The following is a 10,545-nucleotide window of genomic DNA, read 5'->3' as shown; positions in this document are numbered from 1 at the left end:
TACCTGTCCGTTGCTCCGATGCTCCTCCGATACGAAGATCCTTTCCTTTCTTGTGGAGCTCCACACAGCAGTCGTTTCTCTTAGCATCCCTCTGGCATTCTTCAGGTCCCAGTTCTGGCGCCAACTGTTGCGGCCTGCCCGCAGTCCACAACACGAACGGTTCAACTGAGAATGGCAGTTCGAACTGAAAAGAGAGGAATCTAGACGGGGCGGAAGAATGAATGGAGCCAAGACAACAAACATTCTGATCAAGGCTCAATTTTACTATTTTCAGACACTCAGTTATAAAGGAAGGGGGAGGGAACCCAATATCCCGCCAAGTAACTCAGGGTCCAGTAGCAGGACGAACACGTGTGTGCCTCCAGGCAGCAAAGGCAGGTTCCAGCAGTAGGCGTGGCAGGACTAATGAGCAGGTAGCTCCACCCTTGAGCAAGCAGGTTCCAGGCTGGGGGAAGGGAGGCCACATCTCCTCCCATTAGATAACAAAACAAACAAAAATAAAAAAGGGGGTGGCCTGAGGCAGAAAAATTATCTATGTTCAATAGTTCTGCCTGAGTTCTTAGGGCTAAAGAAAAAACCTGTTTCCGTGGGATTCCCTAACTTTTCTAATGGTAAACTGTATTTGGCTAAGACTGTCTTTATTATCCTAGTAAACCACTAACAACAGAATAGGCTCTGACTTTATAATGCTAATTAGTGCTGAATAGGTAGCTACCTGTTTGCATTTTAAGTAGGGCGTTGGAACCGTGGCTAAGTTTAACTAAACAAATTTAGAATAACACTGAGCTGCTAATCCTCCGCAATTTTGGGTGACAGGCAGGGGAAACAGTGAGAAGGGGGTAAGACCAGCTCTTTAGTACAAGGCCAGTTGGCTTTTTTATTTGGGTGGGAGGCAGTGAAGGGCTTGCCCTTACGACAGTAAGGTCTCCAACCTCTCTTCCCCCTATTAATTAAGTTTAAATAGGCAATGCTTAACAGAGGTGATCAAATGATTTTTTTTTTTCATCCATAGATGAGTGGGCCTTTAACCTTGACTTGGGTGGACATTGACCTGATTCCTCCCGTGAGCATTATAACAACTCACATCTGTGGCTCTTGGTATCTTTTGGGGAGGGGAGGCAGAGCCTTAAGTATTTTTGGTTTTTAGCTGGAATCAGATACCAACCTCTTTCACATCAGGTGTGTCGCACAGGGAACTCAGAAACGGTCAAGCTGGACCTTCCCTCCGCAGTAATCTCCTGCGCCAAGCGGTACCCATACTGTATTCATATGATTATGAATCAGTATCACAATTCTGAGTTATGCGTGGTCTCTATATGAGACTTGTCAACCTCAGATTTAGCAAGGCCTAGACAAAAATTATGTCAGTATTAACATCACTAATTTTGGTTAAAATAGGAGCTGAAAGTCTTTCCTCTTCATCCCTGTTATTCCCAATAGCCTGAGGAACTAAGGACACCTTGCAGTAACAGCAAGGGTGAAAAGCCAGAGGCTAGCTAAGGGACTAAGCCCATCTCTATCAAAATAAGAACTAATCTCTGTAAATATATATGAAATTTCTACTTCCCTAGCTCTCCTGGTAAATCTAAATCTTATCTTAGAGTGAAAGCCACATGCTGGGATGTCCTTGGAAGGGAGATTAGCAGTACCACCTGTTTGCTCTTAGGGGCAGAGAACTGGAGAATGTAGATTGACCTGCTTGAGAAAAGGAAGAAATCTAAACAATGAGAGTGTAGCAATGTAAATTTTCTGTTTGGAGAAGTCAAGGTACTTTATTTAGATGCAAATTGTAAAACTAAAGCTAATCTCCGGCCTCCTGTAGGGGAATTGGCTCAGAGGAAAACAGTTTTTTGGGAGCTTCCACTCCCAGCTGAATTCTAAGCACAAGAGGAATTTTAGTCTTTAGAATGATACTTACGAGAAGAGACAGAATCTGTGTTTACCTGACGAATTAATCTCTCTGGTAGCCACCGTGCTTCATCTTCATCTCGTGAAAAAACACAAACCGAGCCTCTTCCCCAGATTAGAACTGGATCTGGACCCTTCCATTTATTAGTCAGGGCGTCCTTCCATTTTACCAATGCATAAGAATTAGAAGTAACTGGGTGCCAGTGGCGTTCCGCTGCAGACTGACCTTTAATGTCAGTTTGCAAAAAGTTTAGGACAAATAAGGTGAAGGCAAGATGAGCCTTTGGTGACCTTGGGGGAAATGCTCTGAATTAACTTTGCTAGGTAATTTAGAATATAGGAATCTCTAATAATTGAACTGAATATTAGACCAGTCTAAGATTGAGTTAGAATGGCTGGTCACACTGAAGAAGAGTGAAAAATCATTATGACTCTATTAAATGACTAATTTTACTAAGTCTGAATATACAGTCTCTGATGTACTATTGCCATAAAGTTAAAAGGCTAGAAGCTAGTCTAAACTGGAAAAATGACAAGCAAGGATTTAAGGTAAACTTCCCTTGAGAAGCATTAGTTAATAAAATACTTTCCACTTAGGAAACAATATATACTGAAAGATTAAAACTTTTGGCTTCTTGTAAAGAAGCAGAAACAATAAACATTTTTCTTACATAATGTAAAGCTATATTAGCCATACATAGAGGCAAAATTTTCTAGTGATTACCAGTTTACTAGAAGCAAAAGTCTTTGAATTTAAGCATTATTTTAAACATCTGAATAGATCTGTAACACTGTTAAAAAGAAATTTTCTTGAACACAGGGAAAAACTTTTTTAGGCATTGTTTGCAAAACAAAGGAAAGGGCCACAAGCCGCTCTGGGGCTGCCCAGAGCCCTGTATTGACTCAAAGGTAAAATACTTTTTAATCTGAGCATTAATCTTAAATTTGCAATCAAACTGCAAGGTGCAGTCAATGGAACAATGGCAGTTTTAACCATAATTTTTAAGTTTTTGTGCAAGGTTAGGATAATATCTACAACTTTGGGAAAGCAAAACCTATGTTTAAAACAATTTATCACTGTTAAAATCAATATTAGAAGCATTACTATCATATTACGAAGTTTGGATATCAATTAATACCTATGAATACCTATTAAAGCAAGCTTTAACGCTTTAATAAAGAGGCATTGCTTTATATCTTATCTTAAATTTTACTATTTAGGATAGGAACCACATTAATCATTATCTAAACTAGAAATATCTTAAGAGACTCAGCCTCTGAAGCTTAATCTCAAACTCTAACTCGCTTAGCTGTGTGTCCCTATGAGTGGTGACTATGAGCACTCATAGGTCCCTATGAGCACCTCCCGAAGTGGTGACTATAGGTGAAGCGGGAGATTTGCAAGAGGACCAATTCTCATTAAGGAAATGGGCAATTCCTCTATCTGAGTGATTTTTGTTAAAATTCAGTCCATCATCAGAGTTTCCACATTTATCAATTTTTGAGTTAAGAAGATCTTTTTCTGAGGAGGCCTTCTCTGATAGGCACTCCTCCTGAGATACCACAAGCTCCGCCTGAGGGCGATTTAGCCCTGGAAAAGTTGCATCTTTTATAGCATCATTTACAAGCGCCCAGAGACCTAGGGTAAAATTATCTGTCTGAGCGATATTCAGGGCCTCACCAACTTTCTCCCCGGTTCCACAATCTATCGTTTCTTCTTCTTTGAACCATGGACAACAGCTATCTATCTTATCTAAAAAATTTCTTACTAATTGTACTTCAAGCCTTACTCCTCTGGCCTGAAGCAACTCCTGAAAACTAAAAACAACCGCCTGATCCATGACTTTAAACCCTTCCTTCTTCCACCTAAGCAGCTTTCTAAAAAGCTGCGGCACACCGCCTGTCTCCGTATCTAGTTCCAATTAACGAACTACTGACCCCAAGCAGAAACAGTGTTGGGTCAGCACTGATTCAAACTTGATTCGTATCCTACCCCATCCTCAGCAACACTTTACAAAACTGAAATTTTAGGCTAGCGCTAGCATGTGTACCTGTCCGTTGCTCCGATGCTCCTCCGATACGAAGATCCTTTCCTTTCTTGTGGAGCTCCACACAGCAGTCGTTTCTCTTAGCATCCCTCTGGCATTCTTCAGGTCCCAGTTCTGGCGCCAACTGTTGCGGCCTGCCCGCAGTCCACAACACGAACGGTTCAACTGAGAATGGCAGTTCGAACTGAAAAGAGAGGAATCTAGACGGGGCGGAAGAATGAATGGAGCCAAGACAACAAACATTCTGATCAAGGCTCAATTTTACTATTTTCAGACACTCAGTTATAAAGGAAGGGGGAGGGAACCCAATATCCCGCCAAGTAACTCAGGGTCCAGTAGCAGGACGAACACGTGTGTGCCTCCAGGCAGCAAAGGCAGGTTCCAGCAGTAGGCGTGGCAGGACTAATGAGCAGGTAGCTCCACCCTTGAGCAAGCAGGTTCCAGGCTGGGGGAAGGGAGGCCACATCTCCTCCCATTAGATAACAAAACAAACAAAAATAAAAAAGGGGGTGGCCTGAGGCAGAAAAATTATCTATGTTCAATAGTTCTGCCTGAGTTCTTAGGGCTAAAGAAAAAACCTGTTTCCGTGGGATTCCCTAACTTTTCTAATGGTAAACTGTATTTGGCTAAGACTGTCTTTATTATCCTAGTAAACCACTAACAACAGAATAGGCTCTGACTTTATAATGCTAATTAGTGCTGAATAGGTAGCTACCTGTTTGCATTTTAAGTAGGGCGTTGGAACCGTGGCTAAGTTTAACTAAACAAATTTAGAATAACACTGAGCTGCTAATCCTCCGCAATTTTGGGTGACAGGCAGGGGAAACAGTGAGAAGGGGGTAAGACCAGCTCTTTAGTACAAGGCCAGTTGGCTTTTTTATTTGGGTGGGAGGCAGTGAAGGGCTTGCCCTTACGACAGTAAGGTCTCCAACCTCTCTTCCCCCTATTAATTAAGTTTAAATAGGCAATGCTTAACAGAGGTGATCAAATGATTTTTTTTTTTCATCCATAGATGAGTGGGCCTTTAACCTTGACTTGGGTGGACATTGACCTGATTCCTCCCGTGAGCATTATAACAACTCACATCTGTGGCTCTTGGTATCTTTTGGGGAGGGGAGGCAGAGCCTTAAGTATTTTTGGTTTTTAGCTGGAATCAGATACCAACCTCTTTCACATCAGGTGTGTCGCACAGGGAACTCAGAAACGGTCAAGCTGGACCTTCCCTCCGCAGTAATCTCCTGCGCCAAGCGGTACCCATACTGTATTCATATGATTATGAATCAGTATCACAATTCTGAGTTATGCGTGGTCTCTATATGAGACTTGTCAACCTCAGATTTAGCAAGGCCTAGACAAAAATTATGTCAGTATTAACATCACTAATTTTGGTTAAAATAGGAGCTGAAAGTCTTTCCTCTTCATCCCTGTTATTCCCAATAGCCTGAGGAACTAAGGACACCTTGCAGTAACAGCAAGGGTGAAAAGCCAGAGGCTAGCTAAGGGACTAAGCCCATCTCTATCAAAATAAGAACTAATCTCTGTAAATATATATGAAATTTCTACTTCCCTAGCTCTCCTGGTAAATCTAAATCTTATCTTAGAGTGAAAGCCACATGCTGGGATGTCCTTGGAAGGGAGATTAGCAGTACCACCTGTTTGCTCTTAGGGGCAGAGAACTGGAGAATGTAGATTGACCTGCTTGAGAAAAGGAAGAAATCTAAACAATGAGAGTGTAGCAATGTAAATTTTCTGTTTGGAGAAGTCAAGGTACTTTATTTAGATGCAAATTGTAAAACTAAAGCTAATCTCCGGCCTCCTGTAGGGGAATTGGCTCAGAGGAAAACAGTTTTTTGGGAGCTTCCACTCCCAGCTGAATTCTAAGCACAAGAGGAATTTTAGTCTTTAGAATGATACTTACGAGAAGAGACAGAATCTGTGTTTACCTGACGAATTAATCTCTCTGGTAGCCACCGTGCTTCATCTTCATCTCGTGAAAAAACACAAACCGAGCCTCTTCCCCAGATTAGAACTGGATCTGGACCCTTCCATTTATTAGTCAGGGCGTCCTTCCATTTTACCAATGCATAAGAATTAGAAGTAACTGGGTGCCAGTGGCGTTCCGCTGCAGACTGACCTTTAATGTCAGTTTGCAAAAAGTTTAGGACAAATAAGGTGAAGGCAAGATGAGCCTTTGGTGACCTTGGGGGAAATGCTCTGAATTAACTTTGCTAGGTAATTTAGAATATAGGAATCTCTAATAATTGAACTGAATATTAGACCAGTCTAAGATTGAGTTAGAATGGCTGGTCACACTGAAGAAGAGTGAAAAATCATTATGACTCTATTAAATGACTAATTTTACTAAGTCTGAATATACAGTCTCTGATGTACTATTGCCATAAAGTTAAAAGGCTAGAAGCTAGTCTAAACTGGAAAAATGACAAGCAAGGATTTAAGGTAAACTTCCCTTGAGAAGCATTAGTTAATAAAATACTTTCCACTTAGGAAACAATATATACTGAAAGATTAAAACTTTTGGCTTCTTGTAAAGAAGCAGAAACAATAAACATTTTTCTTACATAATGTAAAGCTATATTAGCCATACATAGAGGCAAAATTTTCTAGTGATTACCAGTTTACTAGAAGCAAAAGTCTTTGAATTTAAGCATTATTTTAAACATCTGAATAGATCTGTAACACTGTTAAAAAGAAATTTTCTTGAACACAGGGAAAAACTTTTTTAGGCATTGTTTGCAAAACAAAAGAAAGGGCCACAAGCCGCTCTGGGGCTGCCCAGAGCCCTGTATTGACTCAAAGGTAAAATACTTTTTAATCTGAGCATTAATCTTAAATTTGCAATCAAACTGCAAGGTGCAGTCAATGGAACAATGGCAGTTTTAACCATAATTTTTAAGTTTTTGTGCAAGGTTAGGATAATATCTACAACTTTGGGAAAGCAAAACCTATGTTTAAAACAATTTATCACTGTTAAAATCAATATTAGAAGCATTACTATCATATTACGAAGTTTGGATATCAATTAATACCTATGAATACCTATTAAAGCAAGCTTTAACGCTTTAATAAAGAGGCATTGCTTTATATCTTATCTTAAATTTTACTATTTAGGATAGGAACCACATTAATCATTATCTAAACTAGAAATATCTTAAGAGACTCAGCCTCTGAAGCTTAATCTCAAACTCTAACTCGCTTAGCTGTGTGTCCCTATGAGTGGTGACTATGAGCACTCATAGGTCCCTATGAGCACCTCCCGAAGTGGTGACTATAGGTGAAGCGGGAGATTTGCAAGAGGACCAATTCTCATTAAGGAAATGGGCAATTCCTCTATCTGAGTGATTTTTGTTAAAATTCAGTCCATCATCAGAGTTTCCACATTTATCAATTTTTGAGTTAAGAAGATCTTTTTCTGAGGAGGCCTTCTCTGATAGGCACTCCTCCTGAGATACCACAAGCTCCGCCTGAGGGCGATTTAGCCCTGGAAAAGTTGCATCTTTTATAGCATCATTTACAAGCGCCCAGAGACCTAGGGTAAAATTATCTGTCTGAGCGATATTCAGGGCCTCACCAACTTTCTCCCCGGTTCCACAATCTATCGTTTCTTCTTCTTTGAACCATGGACAACAGCTATCTATCTTATCTAAAAAATTTCTTACTAATTGTACTTCAAGCCTTACTCCTCTGGCCTGAAGCAACTCCTGAAAACTAAAAACAACCGCCTGATCCATGACTTTAAACCCTTCCTTCTTCCACCTAAGCAGCTTTCTAAAAAGCTGCGGCACACCGCCTGTCTCCGTATCTAGTTCCGATTAACGAACTACTGACCCCAAGCAGAAACAGTGTTGGGTCAGCACTGATTCAAACTTGATTCGTATCCTACCCCATCCTCAGCAACACTTTACAAAACTGAAATTTTAGGCTAGCGCTAGCATGTGTACCTGTCCGTTGCTCCGATGCTCCTCCGATACGAAGATCCTTTCCTTTCTTGTGGAGCTCCACACAGCAGTCGTTTCTCTTAGCATCCCTCTGGCATTCTTCAGGTCCCAGTTCTGGCGCCAACTGTTGCGGCCTGCCCGCAGTCCACAACACGAACGGTTCAACTGAGAATGGCAGTTCGAACTGAAAAGAGAGGAATCTAGACGGGGCGGAAGAATGAATGGAGCCAAGACAACAAACATTCTGATCAAGGCTCAATTTTACTATTTTCAGACACTCAGTTATAAAGGAAGGGGGAGGGAACCCAATATCCCGCCAAGTAACTCAGGGTCCAGTAGCAGGACGAACACGTGTGTGCCTCCAGGCAGCAAAGGCAGGTTCCAGCAGTAGGCGTGGCAGGACTAATGAGCAGGTAGCTCCACCCTTGAGCAAGCAGGTTCCAGGCTGGGGGAAGGGAGGCCACATCTCCTCCCATTAGATAACAAAACAAACAAAAATAAAAAAGGGGGTGGCCTGAGGCAGAAAAATTATCTATGTTCAATAGTTCTGCCTGAGTTCTTAGGGCTAAAGAAAAAACCTGTTTCCGTGGGATTCCCTAACTTTTCTAATGGTAAACTGTATTTGGCTAAGACTGTCTTTATTATCCTAGTAAACCACTAACAACAGAATAGGCTCTGACTTTATAATGCTAATTAGTGCTGAATAGGTAGCTACCTGTTTGCATTTTAAGTAGGGCGTTGGAACCGTGGCTAAGTTTAACTAAACAAATTTAGAATAACACTGAGCTGCTAATCCTCCGCAATTTTGGGTGACAGGCAGGGGAAACAGTGAGAAGGGGGTAAGACCAGCTCTTTAGTACAAGGCCAGTTGGCTTTTTTATTTGGGTGGGAGGCAGTGAAGGGCTTGCCCTTACGACAGTAAGGTCTCCAACCTCTCTTCCCCCTATTAATTAAGTTTAAATAGGCAATGCTTAACAGAGGTGATCAAATGATTTTTTTTTTCATCCATAGATGAGTGGGCCTTTAACCTTGACTTGGGTGGACATTGACCTGATTCCTCCCGTGAGCATTATAACAACTCACATCTGTGGCTCTTGGTATCTTTTGGGGAGGGGAGGCAGAGCCTTAAGTATTTTTGGTTTTTAGCTGGAATCAGATACCAACCTCTTTCACATCAGGTGTGTCGCACAGGGAACTCAGAAACGGTCAAGCTGGACCTTCCCTCCGCAGTAATCTCCTGCGCCAAGCGGTACCCATACTGTATTCATATGATTATGAATCAGTATCACAATTCTGAGTTATGCGTGGTCTCTATATGAGACTTGTCAACCTCAGATTTAGCAAGGCCTAGACAAAAATTATGTCAGTATTAACATCACTAATTTTGGTTAAAATAGGAGCTGAAAGTCTTTCCTCTTCATCCCTGTTATTCCCAATAGCCTGAGGAACTAAGGACACCTTGCAGTAACAGCAAGGGTGAAAAGCCAGAGGCTAGCTAAGGGACTAAGCCCATCTCTATCAAAATAAGAACTAATCTCTGTAAATATATATGAAATTTCTACTTCCCTAGCTCTCCTGGTAAATCTAAATCTTATCTTAGAGTGAAAGCCACATGCTGGGATGTCCTTGGAAGGGAGATTAGCAGTACCACCTGTTTGCTCTTAGGGGCAGAGAACTGGAGAATGTAGATTGACCTGCTTGAGAAAAGGAAGAAATCTAAACAATGAGAGTGTAGCAATGTAAATTTTCTGTTTGGAGAAGTCAAGGTACTTTATTTAGATGCAAATTGTAAAACTAAAGCTAATCTCCGGCCTCCTGTAGGGGAATTGGCTCAGAGGAAAACAGTTTTTTGGGAGCTTCCACTCCCAGCTGAATTCTAAGCACAAGAGGAATTTTAGTCTTTAGAATGATACTTACGAGAAGAGACAGAATCTGTGTTTACCTGACGAATTAATCTCTCTGGTAGCCACCGTGCTTCATCTTCATCTCGTGAAAAAACACAAACCGAGCCTCTTCCCCAGATTAGAACTGGATCTGGACCCTTCCATTTATTAGTCAGGGCGTCCTTCCATTTTACCAATGCATAAGAATTAGAAGTAACTGGGTGCCAGTGGCGTTCCGCTGCAGACTGACCTTTAATGTCAGTTTGCAAAAAGTTTAGGACAAATAAGGTGAAGGCAAGATGAGCCTTTGGTGACCTTGGGGGAAATGCTCTGAATTAACTTTGCTAGGTAATTTAGAATATAGGAATCTCTAATAATTGAACTGAATATTAGACCAGTCTAAGATTGAGTTAGAATGGCTGGTCACACTGAAGAAGAGTGAAAAATCATTATGACTCTATTAAATGACTAATTTTACTAAGTCTGAATATACAGTCTCTGATGTACTATTGCCATAAAGTTAAAAGGCTAGAAGCTAGTCTAAACTGGAAAAATGACAAGCAAGGATTTAAGGTAAACTTCCCTTGAGAAGCATTAGTTAATAAAATACTTTCCACTTAGGAAACAATATATACTGAAAGATTAAAACTTTTGGCTTCTTGTAAAGAAGCAGAAACAATAAACATTTTTCTTACATAATGTAAAGCTATATTAGCCATACATAGAGGCAAAATTTTCTAGTGATTACCA

This window comes from Mus caroli, unplaced genomic scaffold (assembly GCF_978045245.1).
Source record: "Mus caroli unplaced genomic scaffold, Mus_caroli_1 scaffold_18, whole genome shotgun sequence".
Classification (NCBI taxonomy): domain Eukaryota; kingdom Metazoa; phylum Chordata; class Mammalia; order Rodentia; family Muridae; genus Mus; species Mus caroli.
Note: the sequence above shows the minus strand (reverse complement) of the source record.